Here is a 21,241-nt window from a genome sequence, read left to right as displayed (position 1 = left end):
AAAAATGTTTTGTTATTGATATATTGTTGATTTTTAGTGCCGGGCATTTAGGAACTGCTCAATGATATGAACAGAAACCATCCTTCTAAGATTGCTATTGTTTGACTTACTGACTTATGATGATGCCCAGAGCTCAATTTGATAGGTATATGTAAATTATTTAATTCTGGGCTTTCCAGTCATATGGCTAGAATACATTAGTTTTAATGTCTAAATATAAAATAATATATATACAGCATATGTAGGATTACTCTTATTTGTAATTACTTCACAGAAGTAAACCGCCACCATGAGTACGGACGCGGAGATGGCCATTTATGGCAAAGCTGCCATTTACCTTCGTAAGCCAGAAAAGGAGAGAATTGAGGCTCAAAGTGCCCCATTTGATGCCAAGAGTGCCTGCTATGTGGCCGATAAGGATGAGCTGTACTTGAAGGCAAAAATCCTCAAGAAAGATGGTGCCAAAGTCACCGTCGAAATCCTGACCACTAAGGAGGTTAGTATCATGAAGTCACAGTCAACTGGGAATTCAATATGATTTAGTTCTCATTGTGTCTAATGTCCTGTTGCAGGAAAGGACAGTGAAAGAAGAGGACGTCCATCCAATGAACCCTCCCAAGTATGACAAGATTGAGGACATGGCCATGATGACTCATCTCAATGAAGCCTCTGTGTTGTATAACCTCAAAGAGCGTTATGCAGCATGGATGATCTACGTAAGACAATCTGCCTAATGAGAAAAGAACTATTGTGAATGGCTAAACTTGTAGGAAACATAGAGTTAACAGTTGAATCTCTACGATCACTTTCAGACCTACTCTGGGTTGTTCTGTGCAACTGTGAACCCCTACAAGTGGCTCCCAGTGTACGATGCTGAATGTGTAAGTGCCTATAGAGGCAAGAAGCGTATGGAGGCTCCACCCCACATCTTCTCTGTCTCTGACAACGCTTTTCAGTTCATGCTTACTGGTAAGTCATCACCAAAACAATGTCGAATTTATCAGTATAAAGGGGTTTCTGTTGCAGTAAAACGTAGTCAATTATTTTGTTTTTTTATTTACAGATAGGGAGAACCAGTCTGTCTTGATCACGTAAGTTTGTTACATTTACATTTCTTGACTTTGTTTAAAGGACAATTCCGGCGCAAAATGGGGTTATAAACACCCAGTCGTGTACCCAGTCGACCGTTCTCTGGGACATGTTTTCATGCTAATCAAATGCATATTTAGCTTGAAACAAGCTAGCGCGAACTGGTGATTAGCTGCTAATGCTACATTTCTGGGTAGAGGGTAAATCGCTATTTTCTACCACTAACAAGGCTCAAAATAGCACCAAACTTCCACGGTAGCATAAAGAGGATCCCTAAATGTAAACCGAAGCATTGAGAACTTTGTAAATGTACAGACAGTTTATTAAAAAGATAGATCATAAAGACAGTAGCGTTTATGTATACAGGCAGGCGCTATCTTGGAAAACAGTCACGACCAGTGGAATCACGCTGTATTTGAGTTATGTTACTGGACCCTCATTATTCAACCGTTGAAGTGTGGTGCTATTTTGAGCCTTGTTAGTGGTATAAAATGGCGATTTACCCTCTGCCCTGAAAGGTAGCATTAGCAGCTAATCACCGGTAGCTTGTTTCAAGCTAGAGACACATTCGATTAGCATGAAAACATATCCCAGAGAACGGTCGACTGGGTACACTAATGTTATTAACGGCTAGATTCATTTTGCGCCGGAATTGTCCTTTAACATAGTCAAATATCTTGATCAAATTCTTATAAATTTGTGTCTATACCTAGTGGAGAATCTGGTGCTGGAAAGACTGTGAACACCAAGCGTGTCATCCAGTACTTTGCAACCATCTCAGTTGGTGGACCGAAGAAGGACGACGCAAAGGTATGTTACTGTATGATTACAATTCCGGGTTCTTCCTCTATAGAATATTTTTCAAGGGGGAAAAATAGTCATTTTCTGACTGTAATTCCAAACCTGGATTATAGGGGTCACTGGAGGATCAGATTATTGCAGCCAATCCCCTGCTGGAGGCCTATGGTAACGCCAAAACTATTAGGAATGACAACTCTTCCCGTTTTGTAAGTATGGAACAATGTCTGCACATGACGGAGGTCTTGTTACAGATTGCCAATGTGGAGGGACATTACAAATCCTTTGTTCCAAACAGGGTAAATTCATCAGAATCCATTTCGGCACAACTGGCAAACTGGCCAGTGCTGATATTGAGACATGTAAGTAATAATACTCAGAGCACATACAAACGACTGGAATTGAGAATTGGTCAGACTTTAATTTATGAAAAAATATTTGTAGATCTGCTGGAGAAGTCAAGAGTGACATACCAGCTTTCTGATGAAAGAGGCTACCACATCTTCTTCCAGATGATGACCGGCCACATCCCTGAGCTGCTTGGTAAGAAGATTGAGAGGATGCACATTGTTTAATCTGTTTTCACATGAAACAAATGTTCTGACGTGTTTTTAAATCTCCAGATCAGGCACTCATCACAACCAACCCCTACGACTTCCCCATGTGTAGCATGGGTCAGATCACTGTGGCCAGCATTGATGACAAAGTTGAGCTGGAAGCCACCGATGTGAGTGATTTTCACTTTCAAATATTTAAATATATCAACATCAAAAGGAGCCAGTTGAGGTGGTTTGGGCATCTGGTAAGGATGCCCCCTGGGCACCTCCCTAGGGAGGTGTTCCAGGCACGTCCAGCTGGGAGGAAGCCTCGGGGAAGACCCAGGACTGGGTGGAGGGACGTCCAGCTGGGAGGAGGCCTGGGGGAAGACCCAGGACTAGGTGGAGGCACGTACAGCTGGGAGGAGGCCTCGGGGAAGACCCAGGACTAGGTGGAGGGATTATATCTCCAACCTGGTCTGGGAACGCCTCGGGATCCCCCAGTCAGAGCTGGTTAATGTGGCTCGGGAAAGGGAAGTTTGGGATTCCCAGCTGGAGCTGCTGCCCCCGTGACCCGACCCTGGATAAGCGGACAAAGATTGATGGATGGATGGTTGGATGGATGGATGGATGGAACATCAAAACTGCTCTTTTAAGTGCATTTTTCTAAAGTGATGATGTTTGTGTGGACCTCTTTTGAACTCAGAATGCCATTGATATCCTGGGCTTCACTGGTGAAGAGAAGGTGAGCATCTACAGGATGACTGGTGCTGTCCTCCATCATGGTAACATGAAGTTCAAGCAGAAGCAGCGTGAGGAGCAGGCTGAGCCTGATGGCACAGAGGGTGAGTATTTAATGCCAGCTCAGAGTGAGTAAATAGCTTGGGAAAAACAGTAATACAGTTCTTAATCCCACTGGTTTCTGTTCATATCATGATGGAAGTCTCAAAAAACTATTTTCAGAGGCTGACAAGGTTGCTTACTTGCTGGGTCTGAACTCCGCTGACATGCTCAAGGCTCTGTGCTATCCCAGAGTGAAGGTCGGAAATGAGTTTGTCACCAAGGGACAGACTGTACCTCAGGTAATTGAGATAAACTGGTATCACTTCTGTTTCATTTACATGTAGTACATGTGTATTTATATTTTGACATATTTTTTATTATTATTTTGGATTCATTTATTTAATTAGAAAAATTTAACATACCAGTATTCCATCATTTCACAAGATTGTTGATGTATGGAAGTAAATCGGTGCCATCGGCTACTTCCATATTGATGGTTGATTTTAAACCAACATGACATCATGACTCCACGTGGTGTATTATCAATGGAGGCCAAACAGAGGCCAAACAGCGTTGATAAAGATGCTAAAAAGCGAGTATTGGTCTTGATAACATGCCAATTTTGGCATACGAATTGGCATATCATACATACGCCACTTCATGAGATCAGTCTGAAATCACATCCTTGTTTTTATTCAGGTGATGAACGCAGTGCCTGCCCTGGCCAAGTCTATCTATGAGAGGATGTTCTTATGGATGGTCGTCCGTATCAACCAGAGTTTGGACACTAAACAAGCAAGACAGTTCTACATTGGTGTCCTGGACATTGCTGGCTTTGAAATCTTTGACGTAAGCTTCATTTCAAACAATTCACAGTCTGATACTTTTCATGACAGAATCATTCTTGTTGCCCTGTGAGAGATTATACTAATTATTTGTTCCATTACAGTTCAACACCTTGGAACAGCTTTGCATCAACTTCACCAATGAGAAACTGCAACAGTTTTTCAACCACACTATGTTTGTCCTGGAGCAAGAGGAGTAGAAGAAGGAGGGTATTATCTGGGATTTCATTGACTTTGGCATGGACTTGGCTGCCTGCATTGAGCTCATTGAAAAGGTAATCACTTAATACGGTAATTATATATAATTGTTCTTAATTTGACTTAATGTATCACTTAATGATAGCCTGGGAAAACCCTGATGAACTTCGGGCAAATTTGAGATTTGCTCTGCAAGCCCATTTCCAATTTTTCCAAATCGAGGCACCAATCACAACCTTTGAGGTGGGCTTTACACAATGACAATAGCACGGCGATGGCGAGCAGCTTTTTGTTTACATTCAACATGATGGCCACCAAAATGCAGCAACCCATTCATAACGCTGTCGCTGCTACGTCACCCAGATCGTTGGTCTGATTGGTTGAAGGACTATCTAGTTGCGCCCAGAGGCATTTGAGCGGCATCCGTTGGTGACGCCCCTTTGGAAATGGGCTGTGAATGAACCTTGCCCAGACCCACTCTCAGTTACAACTGAGAAGGGTCTGGTGTGAACCAGGCTAACTTAATGACATACTTCTTCACACTTTTTTTTCAAGCCCATGGGAATCTTCTCCATCCTTGAAGAGGAGTGCATGTTCCCCAAGGCCACGGACACATCCTTCAAGAACAAGCTGTATGACCAGCATCTTGGCAAAAACAAAGCATTTGAGAAGCCTAAGCCCGCCAAGGGCAAGATTGAGGCCCACTTCTCCCTGGTGCACTACGCTGGTACCGTGGACTACAATATCACTGGCTGGCTGGACAAGAACAAGGATCCACTGAATGAGTCTGTCATTCAGCTGTACCAGAAATCCCCAGTGAAACTGCTGGCTCTTCTGTATCCTCCCGTCGTTGAGGGTATGATAGTAACTACAGTAAACTGAAACACATGTTAAGGTTATACTGTATATTTGTAACTAACTTTAGAATGTGTTTTACAGAAACTGGTGGTGGAAAGAAGGGAGGCAAGAAGAAGGGTGGTTCTATGCAGACTGTGTCTTCACAGTTTAGGGTAAGGTTTAACATTGCAAACTTATCTCATATACAGTATCTCAATTCATGCTCAAACTCACAGTTATTATATGCATGATATAACTCACCATTTTGGATCTACAGGAGAACTTGGGCAAGCTGATGACTAACTTGAGGAGCACCCATCCCCACTTTGTGCGCTGCCTGATTCCCAATGAGTCAAAGACTCCAGGTACATAGAAAACTTAATCTCAAGTGATTCTTTGAGGAGTGATTTGATGATGTTGGTATGGTTTACTTAATTTTAGAGCCTAACTGTTTATTCAAGAAAGTAATTAAGAAATTTATTTTTTACAGGTCTGATGGAGAACTTCCTGGTCATCCACCAGCTCAGGTGTAACGGTGTGCTGGAGGGTATCAGAATCTGCAGGAAAGGTTTCCCCAGCAGAATTCTCTATGCTGACTTCAAGCAGAGGTATCAATGGATATTTAAAGAATTTTGATAGATTATTAAAAGAAAATGCTCACACTGACCATTAACTCTAATAAAAAGGTACAAGGTGCTGAATGCCAGTGTCATCCCCGAGGGCCAGTTCATTGACAACAAGAAGGCTTCAGAGAAACTGCTTGGGTCAATCGATGTTAATCATGATGAGTACAAATTCGGACACACCAAGGTAAGCCACTTGATTAAATTTATATACTTTAGTGGTACTTTCCAATAGAGCCCGACCGATAAAGGATTTTTAAGGCCGATATCGATACAAATATTTGGTGATTTAAAAATCTGATTTTCCGATATATTGGCTGATATGTATTTAAAAAAAATAATCCAGAAATTCGTAATAAAAAATAAACAGATTTCCCTAACATTAGTTATTTGTAGTTATTTATGAGTCCTCACTAAAATAATACGATAATGCAGTTTAAAAATAAACGTGTTTTATTGTCAGAACAGAACATCAAAATAGATTAAAGTTCTAATAAATAAAATATATAAAAATACAAACTTAAGATATGAAAGTTAAAGGGTTAAACACAAGTGTTGCCAACAGGGATGCTGTAGAGCGCCCTCTGGTGGACAAACTATGCAACGCCAACACTCAGAACATGGTTGAAGGGGGTTTCGTCTGATAGTTTGGAAAATGCCTAATATCGGCCGATAATATCTACCCACCGATCTATCGGTCGGGCTCTACTTTCCAATGAGGGTCAGTGCATTTTGTCTGTTAAACAAAAAGACTATCTTAACAAGCCTTACACAATTTTGTGTATTGTAATGGGAAATTAGGCCACTGAACGAGTAAAGGATAGAAATAAAGAAATTGCACCACCATGTGCCCATTGATAAGGCAGGTTAAATGTAGTCCTGTGCACCAAGTGATAGTAAAAGAGCCCAAAAAAGGATTTAAGTTTCCTAGAAAAAAAGCACAGCTGCCGTCAGCCATTTACAATAATTATGTTTCACTGTCCTGATGAAGATTAAAAAAAATGTTTTCCTAATAATGTAAGACATTCATATGATTGTGTAGGGTACATGCTCTCTGAGTCATTTTTCGTTTAATGTTTAGAATAGTGTATAGTGCACACATGAAGTACATTTCTATTTTCTCTTTGATCAGGTGTTCTTCAAGGCCGGTCTGCTGGGTGTCCTAGAGGAGATGAGAGATGAAAAACTGGCATCTCTGGTCACCATGACTCAGGCTTTGTGCCGTGGTTTCCTCATGAGAACAGAGTTTGTGAAGATGACCGAGAGGAGGCATGTTGAAAACCACAATTTTGAGTGCACAGCCATGGGAATGAATAATGAGGAATAACTTTGTCCCTAACAGCAACTTCTTTTCAACAGGGATGCTATATATACCATCCAGTACAATGTCCGCTCATTCATGAATGTCAAACACTGGCCATGGATGAAGGTGTACTACAAGATCAAGCCTCTGCTGAAGAGTGCTGAAACTGAGAAGGAGCTGGCAGCTATGAAGGAGAACTATGATAAGATGAAAACTGACTTGGCTGCTGCCCTGGCCAAGAAGAAGGAACTGGAGGAGAAGATGGTGTCCCTTCTGCAGGAGAAGAATGATCTGCAGCTGCAAGTAGCATCTGTAAGTACACACCAATGAACAGATCCGCTTTTTCATGTTTTTTTTTTATGTTAATATGCTAACATCTATTTTTGGAAAATTAACTAGGAATCAGAGAATCTGAATGATGCTGAAGAGAGATGTGAGGGACTTATCAAGAGTAAGATTCAGCTGGAGGCCAAACTCAAAGAGACAACTGAGAGACTGGAGGATGAAGAGGAAATCAATGCTGAGCTCACTGCCAAGAAGAGAAAGCTGGAGGATGAATGCTCTGAGCTCAAGAAGGATATTGATGACCTGGAGCTTACCTTGGCCAAAGTGGAAAAAGAGAAACATGCCACAGAGAACAAGGTTTGTAAATAACAATCTGTCCAGCAGAACAAGTAAGATTATAATGATGACCGTTTAAAGACGAGATATTTCTTGCACATTTAGGTGAAGAACCTGACCGAGGAGATGGCCTCTCAAGATGAGAGCATTGCTAAGCTGACCAAGGAAAAGAAAGCCCTTCAGGAGGCTCATCAGCAGACTCTTGATGACCTGCAGGCAGAGGAAGACAAAGTCAACACTCTGACCAAGGCCAAGACCAAGCTTGAGCAGCAAGTGGATGATGTAAGATTACAAAGGCACTTGGATTGGCAAAAGCAAGAGTATTCTTCTTGAATGTGATGGTTAAAAACTCATCTTATTTCTTAGCTTGAGGGTTCTCTGGAGCAAGAGAAGAAGCTCCGTATGGACCTTGAGAGAGCCAAGAGAAAGCTCGAGGGTGATCTGAAACTGGCCCAGGAATCCATCATGGATCTTGAGAATGACAAGCAGCAGTCTGATGAGAAGATCAAAAAGTAACGTCATTTTTGAATTTGTACAACCATTCTTTTAAATATTGTGGTCAACTGCATGAACTCTATGTACTTTATAATTCTCACAGGAAGGACTTTGAAATCAGTCAGCTCCTTAGCAAGATTGAAGATGAGCAGTCACTGGGTGCTCAGCTTCAGAAGAAGATCAAGGAGCTCCAGGTGATGTATCACATTTTTGCATGTGTTCCCAAATCCCAATTTTATGTATTAATAGTGAACGTTGACTGAAAGACATCCCATCTGTATTCAACAGGCTCGTATTGAGGAACTGGAGGAGGAGATTGAGGCTGAGCGTGCTGCTCGTGCCAAGGTTGAGAAGCAGAGAGCTGACCTCTCCAGGGAACTTGAGGAGATCAGTGAGAGGCTGGAGGAGGCCGGCGGTGCCACTGCTGCTCAGATTGAGATGAACAAGAAGCGCGAAGCCGAGTTCCAGAAGCTCCGTCGTGACCTCGAGGAGTCCACCTTGCAGCACGAAGCCACTGCCGCTGCCCTTCGCAAGAAGCAGGCTGACAGCGTCGCTGAGCTGGGAGAGCAGATCGACAACCTCCAGCGTGTGAAGCAGAAGCTTGAGAAGGAAAAGAGTGAATACAAGATGGAGATTGATGACCTCTCAAGCAACATGGAGGCTGTTGCTAAAGCAAAGGTACACACGACACGTTCTCACTCCGAACTCGTAAAATACGGACGTTTGGACAGTGGCTGTCAGTGTCTGAAAAAACGCCCTTCAGCATGTTTGAAGAACGCACTGGGGAGAGCAGCAGCTACACAAGGTTTGAAAATTATGTAACATTAAGAGCGACTACGGTAGCGAGTAGTATGTATGGCTGAAATTCCACACAGGGAGATTTATTGGGGTGGTGGATGGGTCAAACACAGGACTTTAACCCAGGAGGCCGGGGTTCGCATCCCGCGTGTCACATTTCCTTAAGTCGCTTTCTTCTTTTCCTAAACCCAACCGTCCCGTTCTTCCCATGTGTCACGGAAACATAAGCCCACCCACGATCTTTTCTCAACATAACTGCGTCTAAAGGGACGCCAAGCGCGTTTAGATAAAGCGTGTTATATGATGCTAAAGGAGACTTTTATCGTCAATAACAACGACAAAGTCACCTGACCAAGCGTCCGTATTTTACGAGATGGGAGTGAGAATCTGTTGGTACACAATGCATTACATGCTATTTTATTAACTAAGTATAGTAAATAATGTAATTAATATTATAAATAAAATCCGATCACTGATCTCATCTCTATTTACTCATTAGGGAAATCTTGAAAAGATGTGCCGCACTCTGGAGGACCAACTTAGCGAACTGAAGACCAAGAATGATGAAAATGTCCGTCAAATCAATGACTCAAATGCACAGAAAGCACGTCTCCTGACAGAAAATGGTATCTAAAACTTTTAAGCTGAATGATCTGTTGTGTATAATACTAAGAAACAGGACAAAAACTAATGTATCATGACATCTTTCACACAAGGTGAGTTTGGCCGTCAAATTGAGGAGAAAGAAGCTCTTGTCTCCCAGCTGACCAGAGGCAAACAGGCTTTCACACAGCAGATTGAGGAGCTGAAGAGGCAGATTGAAGAGGAGGTTAAGGTAAGACACCGTTAAGTGAGTGTGTATTGGTATTAAAGCTTAGATCGGGCCCAAAAGAATCAAGCCCAACCCTACCCGAGCCCGTGCGCGTTGTGTGTCCGAGCCTGGCCCGGCCCAACACATTAACTGTAATTATGAGCCCAAACCCGATTTAAACCAGACGATTTTTTTTAATACGTTGGCCGCTATAACTGACGTTCTCAACTACAATTCCTTTTACCTGTGGGTAACAGATCAAGGCAGCTACATAATCAAAGCCCTGGAACCACATAGGAGACTTTCTTGTCTCGATCACCTAATTAATACTGTCCTTCGGCACGGTCTGCATGCCGACACACTGGCCGACAATGAGGGGACCATATCTGCTGCTAAAGGAGAGACCATATCTGCTGCTAAAGGACTGGTGAGATATCTGAGACTATCTGGCCTGGTTGCACAATTATCGAAGCCAGTGCTACAGATGGGGGAGACACGATTTAGCCCAGTTTACCTCACACTCAAGTCATTGCAGGACATACAACCAGAGCTTTGGGAGAAGCTGGAGAGGCATAGCTTTCTCCCCAACCAATTAGGCTTATAAAGTAATGATTAAAAAAACACAAATGCTTGATGAAGAGCCCAGCCCAAGGATAGTGGCGGGACATATCGGTCAGGCCGAGTTCGGGCCTGGGCTCGGGCAGAGAATCTAAACTCTAATTGGTATTATTAGTTTGGGATTAAGATACATTTTGTAAATTCAATCATATTTCTTGCAACAGGCCAAGAATGCTCTTGCCCATGGACTGCAATCAGCCCGCCATGACTGTGATCTGCTGAGGGAGCAGTTTGAGGAGGAGCAAGAGGCCAAGGCTGAGCTGCAGCGTGGAATGTCCAAGGCCAACGGTGAGGTGGCTCAGTGGAGAACTAAGTACGAAACTGATGCCATCCAGCGCACTGAGGAGCTTGAGGAATCCAAGTGAGTAACATCCAAACAATTCAATGGCCAGTTCAGAAGTGTAACATTTTAGCATAACTCAAATCAACCCGTTCTCACTCCGAACTGGTAAAATAGGGACGTTTGGACAGTGGCTGTCAGCGTCTGAATTGACGAAAAAAGCGCCCTTCAGCGTGTTTGTAGAACGCACCGGGGAGAGGAGTAGCTACACGAGATTTGAAGATGACGTAACACTAAGAGTGACTACGGTAGCGAGTAGTATGAAAGCCAAAAATCCGCATAGGGAGGTTGGTTGGGGGGGATGGATGGGTCAAACAACACAGGACTTTCACCCAGGGGACCAGGTTTTGTGTGCGGGGTGTCCCCCCCCCCCTTTCTTCCCCCCCACCCCCCCCCCCTCCTTTCCCCAACCCAACCCCCCCTCCCTCTTTCCCCCCCCCCCCCCCCCCCTTCCCCCCCCCCCCCCCCCCCCCCCCCCCGCCCCCTGTGACACCCCTCAAAAAAACTTTTCTACAAAAAAAAAAAAACCACCCCCTTCCCCCCCAAAAAAAAAAAAACCCCCCCCCCCCCCCAAAAAAAAAAAAAACCACCCCCCCCTTCCCCAAAAAAAAAAAAAAACACCCCCTCTCACCAAACCCAAACCACCCCCCCCCTCCCCTCCACCCAACCCAACCCCAACCCCCACCCCCCCCCCCCCCACCACCCCCTCCCGTTTTAAAAACAAAAAAAAAAACACCCCCCCCCCCCCCCCAAACACAAACCCCCCTCTTCTTTATCTAAACCCAACTGTCCCGTTCTTCTTAATCTAAACCCAACTGTCCTGTTCTTCTTTACCTAAACCCAACTGTCCCGTTCTTCTTTACCTAAAATCAACTGTCCCGTTCTTCTTTATCTAAACCCAACTGTCCTGTTCTTCTTAATCTAAACCCAACTGTCCTGTTCTTCTTTACCTAAACCCAACTGTCCCGTTCTTCTTTACCTAAACCCAACTGTCCCGTTCTTCTTTATCTAAACCCAACTGTCCCATTCTTCTTTATCTAAACCCAACTGTCCCGTTCTTCTTTACCTAAACCCAACTGTCCCGCGTGTCACGGAAATGTAAGCCCACCCAAGACCTTTTCCTTAACATAACTGCGTCAAAAAGGGATGCCAATAGTCCCGACCAAGCGCGTTTAGTTAAAGGGCGTTATATGACACTAAAGGAGACTTTTAGCATCAATAACGACAAAGTCACCTGACCAAGCGTCCCTATTTTATGAGACGGGAGTGAGAATCTGTTGCTAAAATACAGTACTTGCATTTAAACAAATGTTCTAAACAGGTTTTTCAACTGCTTGTATTTAGTATATTATTACGAAAAATAAAATTTTAGATTAAAGCAGTGCTTTCTTATATTCATTTAGGTTCTGAAACTGTGTAATGATTTGTATTTCATTCATGAAAAAATTATCTAGAAAAAGTAGTTTCAGTGGAAAACAAATGTTATCATTTTCAAACAGGAAAAAGCTGGCTCAGCGTCTTCAGGAGGCTGAGGAGCAGATTGAGGCAGTGAACTCCAAGTGTGCTTCTCTTGAGAAAACCAAACAGAGGCTCCAGAGTGAGGTGGAGGACCTCATGATTGATGTGGAGAGGGCCAATGGGCTGGCTGCCAACCTGGACAAGAAGCAGAGGAACTTTGACAAGGTAGCATTTGTTTACTTTGTGTTGCCAAGCCATAGCCTGGAAATCCAGACCCCAAATCCGAAAGATTAAGGGTCTGGCATTGAGTAATGAAAATGGCCCAACTCGAGGGGCGGCACCAAGCATGCATTTGAAAATCTCACTGCACGCAATCACACGACCAATCACAAGGTGACGTATCTAAAGCTACGTCACGTATACGCTTAGCTACCAGCCATGCTAACTGGTAGATTAAACTGTCGTCATCTGTTTAGCTTGCCTCTGGCCCGCCTATATCAGATACACCGATGTGATTGGTGCAGCTCGGCTAAAAGGGCATAGTTAATGAGCATCATTTCTCGATGCCAGAGTGACTCCCTGGATTTCCAGGGTAGCCAAGCCATACAAAGACGGAAATAATATATACATTTTTCCTCATGTTGCTACATAACCAACTGAACTGTGTTAATGGTGTTATTCAGGTGTTGGCAGAGTGGAAACAGAAGTTCGAAGAGGGTCAGGCAGAGCTCGAGGGAGCACAGAAGGAGGCTCGTTCTCTCAGCACTGAGCTGTTCAAGATGAAGAACTCATATGAGGAATCTCTGGATCAGCTGGAGACCATGAAGCGTGAAAACAAGAACCTGCAACGTAAGTTCTACATTATGTAACAGTTACATTGTATTCAACACTTGTATTTCTTACATTGTATTCAATTGTGTTTTTTTATTTTACATTGTAAGGCTTAACAATATGAAACACATGTATCTCTCTGCAGAGGAGATCTCAGATCTGACTGAACAGATTGGTGAGACTGGCAAGAGCATCCATGAGCTGGAGAAGTCCAAGAAGCAGGTGGAGACTGAGAAGGCTGAGATTCAGACAGCACTTGAAGAGGCTGAGGTACATTTTTTCTCGGGGAGATCTTCTGAAAAAAAAAAAATCTTAATCATAGACAAATACACAAAAAAGCGTAGCCTGACAAGCTAGACCCACATCCAGATGTTGGGTCTGGGAACTCTCCATTGGCAGGGCTCAATCCGTGGGGCGGGATAAACGGTTGTCTTTCAAATTCCCTCTGCACGCAATAGGATAGCGCTACAACCAATCAGAGCAACGCTAGTTGATAGATTAAACTTTAAACTCCAAACACATCTTCCTTTTTTAAGAATGACTTCAGTGCCGTTCTTTGTTTTTTTCTCAAAGAAAAGCTGAACTCCAAGTCTTCCAGAAGACCGCTGTTCGCCAGCAGCAGCAGCAGCCATCTTCTTTGTTTTCAAATAGCAGCGAATTCACGCAGAACCGTCACAATTATGTTAAGCCCCTCCCACCGACTCTATACATGATGTGATTGGCCTGACTAGAGTTTGGCTTTTCCAGCTCGCAAGCCAACGGAGAGTTGCTAGACTGACCCTGGCTGCAAATTACATTTGCTGCAGCTAGGGCGGTCTAGATTTCTAGGCTACAAAAAAAGGTTTAAAGGCAAAGATTAATATTTATGATTAATTATTTGATATCATTAGGGAACTCTGGAACACGAAGAGTCTAAGATCCTGCGTGTCCAGCTGGAGCTCAACCAGATTAAGGGTGAGGTGGACAGGAAGCTGGCAGAGAAAGATGAGGAGATGGAGCAGATCAAGAGGAACAGTCAGAGGGTGATTGACTCCATGCAGAGCACTCTGGATTCTGAGGTCAGGAGCAGAAACGATGCCCTGAGAATCAAGAAGAAGATGGAGGGAGACCTGAATGAGATGGAGATCCAGCTGAGCCATGCCAATCGCCAGGCTGCCGAGTCCCAGAAGCAGCTGAGGAATGTGCAGGCGCAGCTCAAGGTATTGTTAGACAAGATAGTTGTTGCACTGACTATGGCCAGTGCAGGTACATTTTGGCATTCATGTGAACATTTTCCTGATTATTGTTTTTCACTAGGATGCACAACTGCACCTTGATGATGCTGTCAGAGCCCAGGAAGACATCAAGGAACAAGCTGCTATGGTGGATCGCAGGAACGGTCTGATGGTAGCTGAAATCGAGGAACTTAGAGCGGCTCTGGAACAGACGGAGAGAAGCCGCAAAGTTGCTGAGCAGGAGCTGGTGGATGCCAGTGAGCGTGTTGGACTTCTGCATTCTCAGGTGAACAAGCCCAATCATTTCTTCAATAATTCAAAAAATCTAATGACAATTAAATAACGTGAAAATCAGGCATGCAATGAATAAAGTGCCTTTTTTGCCTTTTAGAACACAAGCCTTCTGAACTCCAAGAAGAAGCTTGAGTCTGACCTGGTCCAGGTCCAGAGTGAAGTGGATGACACTGTTCAGGAAGCCAGAAATGCAGAGGAGAAGGCCAAGAAGGCCATCACTGATGTAGGTTTACATTTCATTCTTAGAGCTAACCAAGCGTGGGTCACCTCTACTTGTATGCTGTACCGTATTAGCTCAGTAGAACACACTTATGAATTGTGTCTCTGTTTTAACATTTACTGATGAATTGTCCTGTTTCTTTTTTCTTTTGTCCTGTTTACCCTGTTTTATATTGCAAATGTTACTACTGTATATCTTTTGTCCCTTTTATTCTAATTTCTACCTGCCTAATGGACTACAGATGGAAATTAGCCCTTGGGCGACAATCTGGCACTTTTACGTGTACTGCTGTACAGTTCATCAAATGAGCATTGTCCTGAAATAATAATAAAAACTCTTACTTTCACTCCAATATGTTCAAGATATTTCCCATTAACATTGTACGCTGTCTCTTCTAGGCTGCTATGATGGCTGAGGAGCTGAAGAAGGAGCAGGATACCAGCGCTCACCTGGAGAGGATGAAGAAGAACCTGGAGGTCGCTGTTAAGGACCTGCAGCACCGCCTGGATGAGGCTGAGAACCTGGCCATGAAGGGTGGCAAGAAGCAGCTCCAGAAACTGGAGTCCAGGGTATGAAAGTCACGTTAAGAATTTGCAAGTGAAGCAAGACTTTTGGAAAAGAAAGACGGATACTTATTGTCTTGTTTTTTTTGAAGGTGCGTGAACTGGAGGCAGAGGTTGAGGCTGAACAGAGACGCGGAGCAGATGCCATTAAGGGTGTCCGCAAATATGAAAGGAGGGTGAAGGAGCTCACCTATCAGGTACAGTCACTTTGATAGTTACCATGTACAGTACACACATTATATAATATATTTACCTTTAAAGGTCCTATGACATGCTGATTTTTGGATGCTTTTATATAGGCCTTAGTGGTCCCCTAATACTGTATCTGAAGTCTCTTTTATATAGGCCTTAGTGGTCCCCAATACTGTATCTGAAGTCTCTTTTATATAGGCCTTAGTAGTCCCCTAATACTGTATCTGAAGTCTCTTTTATATAGGACTTACTGGTCCCCTAATACTGTATCTGAAGTCTCTTTTATATAGGCCTTAGTAGTCCCCTAATACTGTATCTGAAGTCTCTTTTATATAGGCCTTACTGGTCCCCTAATACTGTATCTGAAGTCTCTTTTATATAGACCTTACTGGTCCCCTAATACTGTATCTGAAGTCTCTTTTATATAGGCCTTACTGGTCCCCTAATACTGTATCTGAAGTCTCTTTTATATAGGCCTTACTGGTCCCCTAATACTGTATCTGAAGTCTCTTTTATATAGGCCTTAGTGGTCCCCTAATACTGTATCTGAAGTCTCTTTTATATAGACCTTAGTGGTCCCCTAATACTGTATCTGAAGTCTCTTTTATATAGGCCTTAGTGGTCCCCTAATACTGTATCTGAAGTCTCTTTTATATAGGCCTTAGTGGTCCCCTAATACTGTATCTGAAGTCTCTTTTATATAGACCTTAGTGGTCCCCTAATACTGTATCTGAAGTCTCTTTTATATAGACCTTAGTGGTCCCCTAATACTGTATCTGAAGTCTCTTTTATATAGACCTTAGTGGTCCCCTAATACTGTATCTGAAGTCTCTTTTATATAGACCTTAGTGGTCCCCTAATACTGTATCTGAAGTCTCTTTCCCGAAATTCAGCCTTGGTGCAGAATTACAGCCACTAGAGCCAGTCCCACAATGAGCTTTCCGTAGGATGTGCCATTTCTGTGTCTGTAGCTATTGAGGAGGAGAGAGGGGGGGCAAGGTGGGTGTTTTGCCATGACCAACTGCCACTTTGCTCGTTTGAAAGCCATGATGTCTCTCTCTTTCTCATGGGCGGGCCAAATTCTCTGGGTGGGCAAATCAGAGAAAGGGGAGGTAACCTTTCTCCTTATGACCTCATAAGGAGAAGATTCCTGATTGGCCCATCTGAGCTTTCATTTTCTCAAAGGCAGAGCAGGATACCCAGGGCTCGGTTTACACCTATCGCCATTTCTAGCCAATGGGGGACCATAGGCAGGCTGGGGGAACTCATATTAATGGTCAAAAACCTCATAAAGTGAAATTTTCATGCCTTGGGACCTGTAAAAATGCATATGCAAATCTATATTGCCTATTACAGACTGAGGAGGACAAGAAAAACGTTGGCAGGCTGCAGGATCTGGTTGACAAATTGCAGCTGAAGGTCAAGGCCTACAAGAGGCAGGCTGAGGAGGCGGTAAGGACAAAATATACATTTTCAACACTGAAGGTCTGACAGGATATCATAGTTATTTTAATGTACAGTAGCACTATGGATCTTTTTGAACATTTACATATTTTGTCTATGTCTTGTATTTCAGGAGGAGCAGGCCAACACTCATCTGTCCAAGTACAGGAAGGTTCAGCATGAGCTGGAGGAGGCTGAGGAGCGCGCTGACATCGCCGAGTCTCAGGTCAACAAGCTGAGGGCAAAGAGCCGTGACTCTGGCAAGGTAAATATACACGTCAGTTTGGTGAAAAATAACCAGCAAAGCAATTATTCTTTGATGTATATCTGTCGATATGTTAGAGCAGATTCTTTACAGTATTATATTCACCTTATAAAGCTTTGAATAAAAATTAGGTTTAAATACTATAAAATTAACAGATCACAATTATTGTCCCCCTATATCACTTATTCAAACTCACACAAACTATTTATGTGTTGTTGTTTTTTTTAACAGGGAAAAGAAGCAGCCGAGTAAAACACACGAGAGTTTCGCTGCATTGAATCATAATATGAAATAATTCATGCCGAAACAATAAAGGTTGAACTGTTGATATTAAATTCTGTCTGTAATACTTTCATCTCTTTGCTTTCTTTGCTTTGCCTTTGGTCTTACAGCCCACTAGTCCGACGTCCCTTTGTTTGGAAAAAGTAAACCCTCTGCTCTGACCATTTAGGGTTTGGGTTATGTTTATGGTTAAGGTTAGGGACAATTATTTATAATATTTCTTTAGGAGTTTTGCCTTGTTTAACATGTCGGGAATCTCGAAGTTTCCTGTTTGAAACAGCCAAGATGAGGCATCTTCTCACTGATCAAGTTAGTTTTACATTGGTTATTGCAGGGATATGCCCCATTCCTATTAATTATCACTGCAGGCTTATGTAAATATAAATACATATCCAACCCAAAACTAATTTTACCCTGTTGGACTTTGGACTTATTGATCTACATTTTTATTTCGCTTTTTCAAAGATAGGCTAAACATTTAAATGTGTTAATAAGCTAGAGAAAAGTAATTTCGCTTGTAATTTTTGATTCAGATTTTTGATTATGGGATGTGATCCACAAAAGCTTATATGGTCGGAACAATGGGATGTCGGAGCACAGGGTTGATTTTTTCGAAACAAAGGGACGTCGGAGAAGTGGGCTTTTTGTATCACTTTTTTACATCCTACCTTGTATCTAACTGTTCTCCAACTGTCTTTATCAGAAACTGTCTGATGTTTCTGGCCGGAGAGGTGGAGCAGGGGGAGTCGGGGGTCGGGCGTCGGGGTATGATGGCTTCTGGGGCTACAGGACCCAAATGGTTTCTCTAAAGCCATGAATCTTTTAGGGCAGTGTTTCTCAAACTTTTTTCAATATTGTACCCCCTTTGAACTTTCTTTTTTAAGCCATGTACCCCCTGACCAGCGCAAAACATTTTTGGTAGAAAAATAAGTCTATATAAAGAGGTACCATACAGCGCCAGCAGTGATAGATTCACTAAAAAACATTTACATTTCAAATGTAAAGAATCCATCACTTAATTCATTCATTATTGTAGTAGCATTATTTTAGGAATTATGCATGACATATTTTTAAATTAGCTTTTTTGCAAAAGAAATCACGTACCCCCTGCAGTACTCCAAAGTACCCCTAGGGGTACACGTACCCCCATTTGAGAAAACACTGTTTTAGGGTTTTAAAAAATAACTTCAACTTTCTGTCATTTCCCAAATTTGTTTTTGATAAGATTTTTTTCCGTTTGACTTTTTTTCAAAGTTTTTTGTCCCTTTTTTACATCCTACTTTGTATCTAACTGTTCTCCAACTGTCTATCAGAAACTGACTGATATTTCTGTGTCTATAAGTCCCATAACATAGGTAGAAACTGACTGATATTTCTGTTTCTATAAGTCCCATAACATAGGTAGAAACTGTCTGATATTTCTGTTTCTATAAGTCCCATAACATAGGTAGAAACTGTCTGATATTTCTGTTTCTATAAGTCCCATAACATAGGTAGAAACTGTCAGATTTTTCTGTTTCTATAAGTCCCATAACATAGGTAGAAACTGTCAGATTTTTCTGTTTCTATAAGTCCCATAACAGGTAGAAACTGTCTGATATTTCTGTTTCTATAAGTCCCATAACAGGTAGAAACTGTCTGATATTTCTGTTTCTATAAGTCCCATAACATAGGTAGAAACTGTCTGATTTTTCTGTTTCTACAAGTCCCATAACATAGGTAGAAACTGTCTGATATTTCTGTTTCTATAAGTCCCATAACATAGGTAGAAACTGTCTGATATTTCTGTTTCTATAAGTCCCATAACAGGTAGAAACTGTCAGATTTTTCTGTTTCTATAAGTCCCATAACAGGTAGAAACTGTCTGATATTTCTGTTTCTATAAGTCCCATAACATAGGTAGAAACTGTCAGATTTTTCTGTTTCTACAAGTCCCATAACATAGGTAGAAACTGTCTGATATTTCTGTTTCTATAAGTCCCATAACATAGGTAGAAACTGTCAGATTTTTCTGTTTCTACAAGTCCCATAACATAGGTAGAAACTGTCTGATATTTCTGTTTCTATAAGTCCCATAACATAGGTAGAAACTGTCTGATTTTTCTGTTTCTATAAGTCCCATAACATAGGTAGAAACTGTCTGATATTTCTGTTTCTATAAGTCCCATAACATAGGTAGAAACCGTCTGATTTTTCTGTTTCTACAAGTCCCATAACATAGGTAGAAACTGTCTGATATTTCTGTTTCTATAAGTCCCATAACATAGGTAGAAACTGTCTGATATTTCTGTTTCTATAAGTCCCATAACATAGGTAGAAACTGTCAGATTTTTCTGTTTCTATAAGTCCCATAACAGGTAGAAACTGTCTGATATTTCTGTTTCTATAAGTCGCATAACATAGGTAGAAACTGTCTGATTTTTCTGTTTCTACAAGTCCCATAACATAGGTAGATACTGTCTGATATTTCTGTTTCTATAAGTCCCATAACAGGTAGAAACTGTCTGATATTTCTGTTTCTACAAGTCCCATAACATAGGTAGAAACTGTCTGATATTTCTGTTTCTACAAGTCCCATAACATTAGCCTGGCTCCGCCCTCCGCACTCTTACGTACTTTCGCACATTTTTCATTTCCCTTCAGTACAGTTTGCGGTATATCCTTGGGTTTTCTCCAGCCAAAGTTTTGGCGGTCCAATCAGCGAACAGAGGGAGTGGCTGAGAACGATGACGTTGAGGTCGTGTGCTAGTTGTAGAGCTTGAGTTGTATTTCCATACTAATGGCGGCGGGCGAAGCCATTCGGTCCGTTGTGGCAACGCTGCCAAAATATCCAGAAGTTAAAGCCTGAGCAAGACCAATCTTTGCTGAGTGGTGTTGGTGGCCCTCCTCCCCACGGGGTTCGGGAACAGTTTGATTTTCCAGCTCGCTCTGTTAGTGGTGAAGGAGTTGGCTAAGGCTAACACTAGCGGTGCTAAGGCTAACGCTAGCGATGCTAAGCCGACGTCACGACAAAACGTTAGCGATTGGTTATGGCAGATCCAGAGTGGCTCTGGGCATATCCAATAGTTTTAAACTTCAACAGAGTACCCGCCTTCAAGGAAGTTAAAACTTGTCAATGGAGAGTGGCTAGACTCTCTGGACAAATGAAATGGACCAGATGTAGGACCAGGCTAGTGTACCAGAGTCTGGTTGGACCAGGCTAATGTGCCAGAGTCTGGTAGGACCAGGCTAGTGGACCAGAGTCTATAAGTCCCATAACATAGGCAGAAACTGTCTGAAACCAATTGCCCTTCAGGAACAAATTAAGCTGAAAATTGAAGTTGAAGAAGAAAAGTTGTGGAGGTCAGATCTTTTATTCAGAGTCCTGCAGATCAAGAGGTCACAAAAAACCCACACAGGAGCTGCTTGACATTCAACGTTATCTCACTAAATGAAAGTCAGAATAATCAGAGTGCAGTTGGGGTTTTAAACTCAATGGAACAAAAGGTACTTTGGAAAAAAAAAGCAATGACACTTAAAACCACTGCGGCAGCAGTTAGAGCTCATTCAGGGTTATTCAGGCGTCCAAAACACAGTTTAACACTCTTAATAGACCCTATAAAAAGCAAGAATGAGCCAATAAAAAAGTTGTTTTGTAGTTGGACTCAGACCGAACTCTTTTAATAAACTCTGGATCAGATTTACTAAAGCTTCTGCACTAATATTATTATAAATAAATGGACAATTTTTATGATGTAGCCAGAAATGAGCTTCCCCTCTTTCAAAAACACCAGCAGCCGCCACT

General features: G+C 42.3%; 1 pseudogene; it reads left to right on the top strand.

The window, feature by feature from the left end:
* The first annotated feature begins 274 nt into the window (after positions 1 to 274).
* On the top strand, positions 275 to 17,510 carry LOC120564316 (annotated as a pseudogene).
* Positions 17,511 to 21,241: the final 3,731 nt, after the last annotated feature.

The sequence above is a fragment of the Perca fluviatilis genome, chromosome 8, assembly GCF_010015445.1.
Source record: "Perca fluviatilis chromosome 8, GENO_Pfluv_1.0, whole genome shotgun sequence".
NCBI lineage: Eukaryota > Metazoa > Chordata > Actinopteri > Perciformes > Percidae > Perca > Perca fluviatilis.
This window is presented reverse-complemented; position numbering and strand designations above follow the sequence as displayed.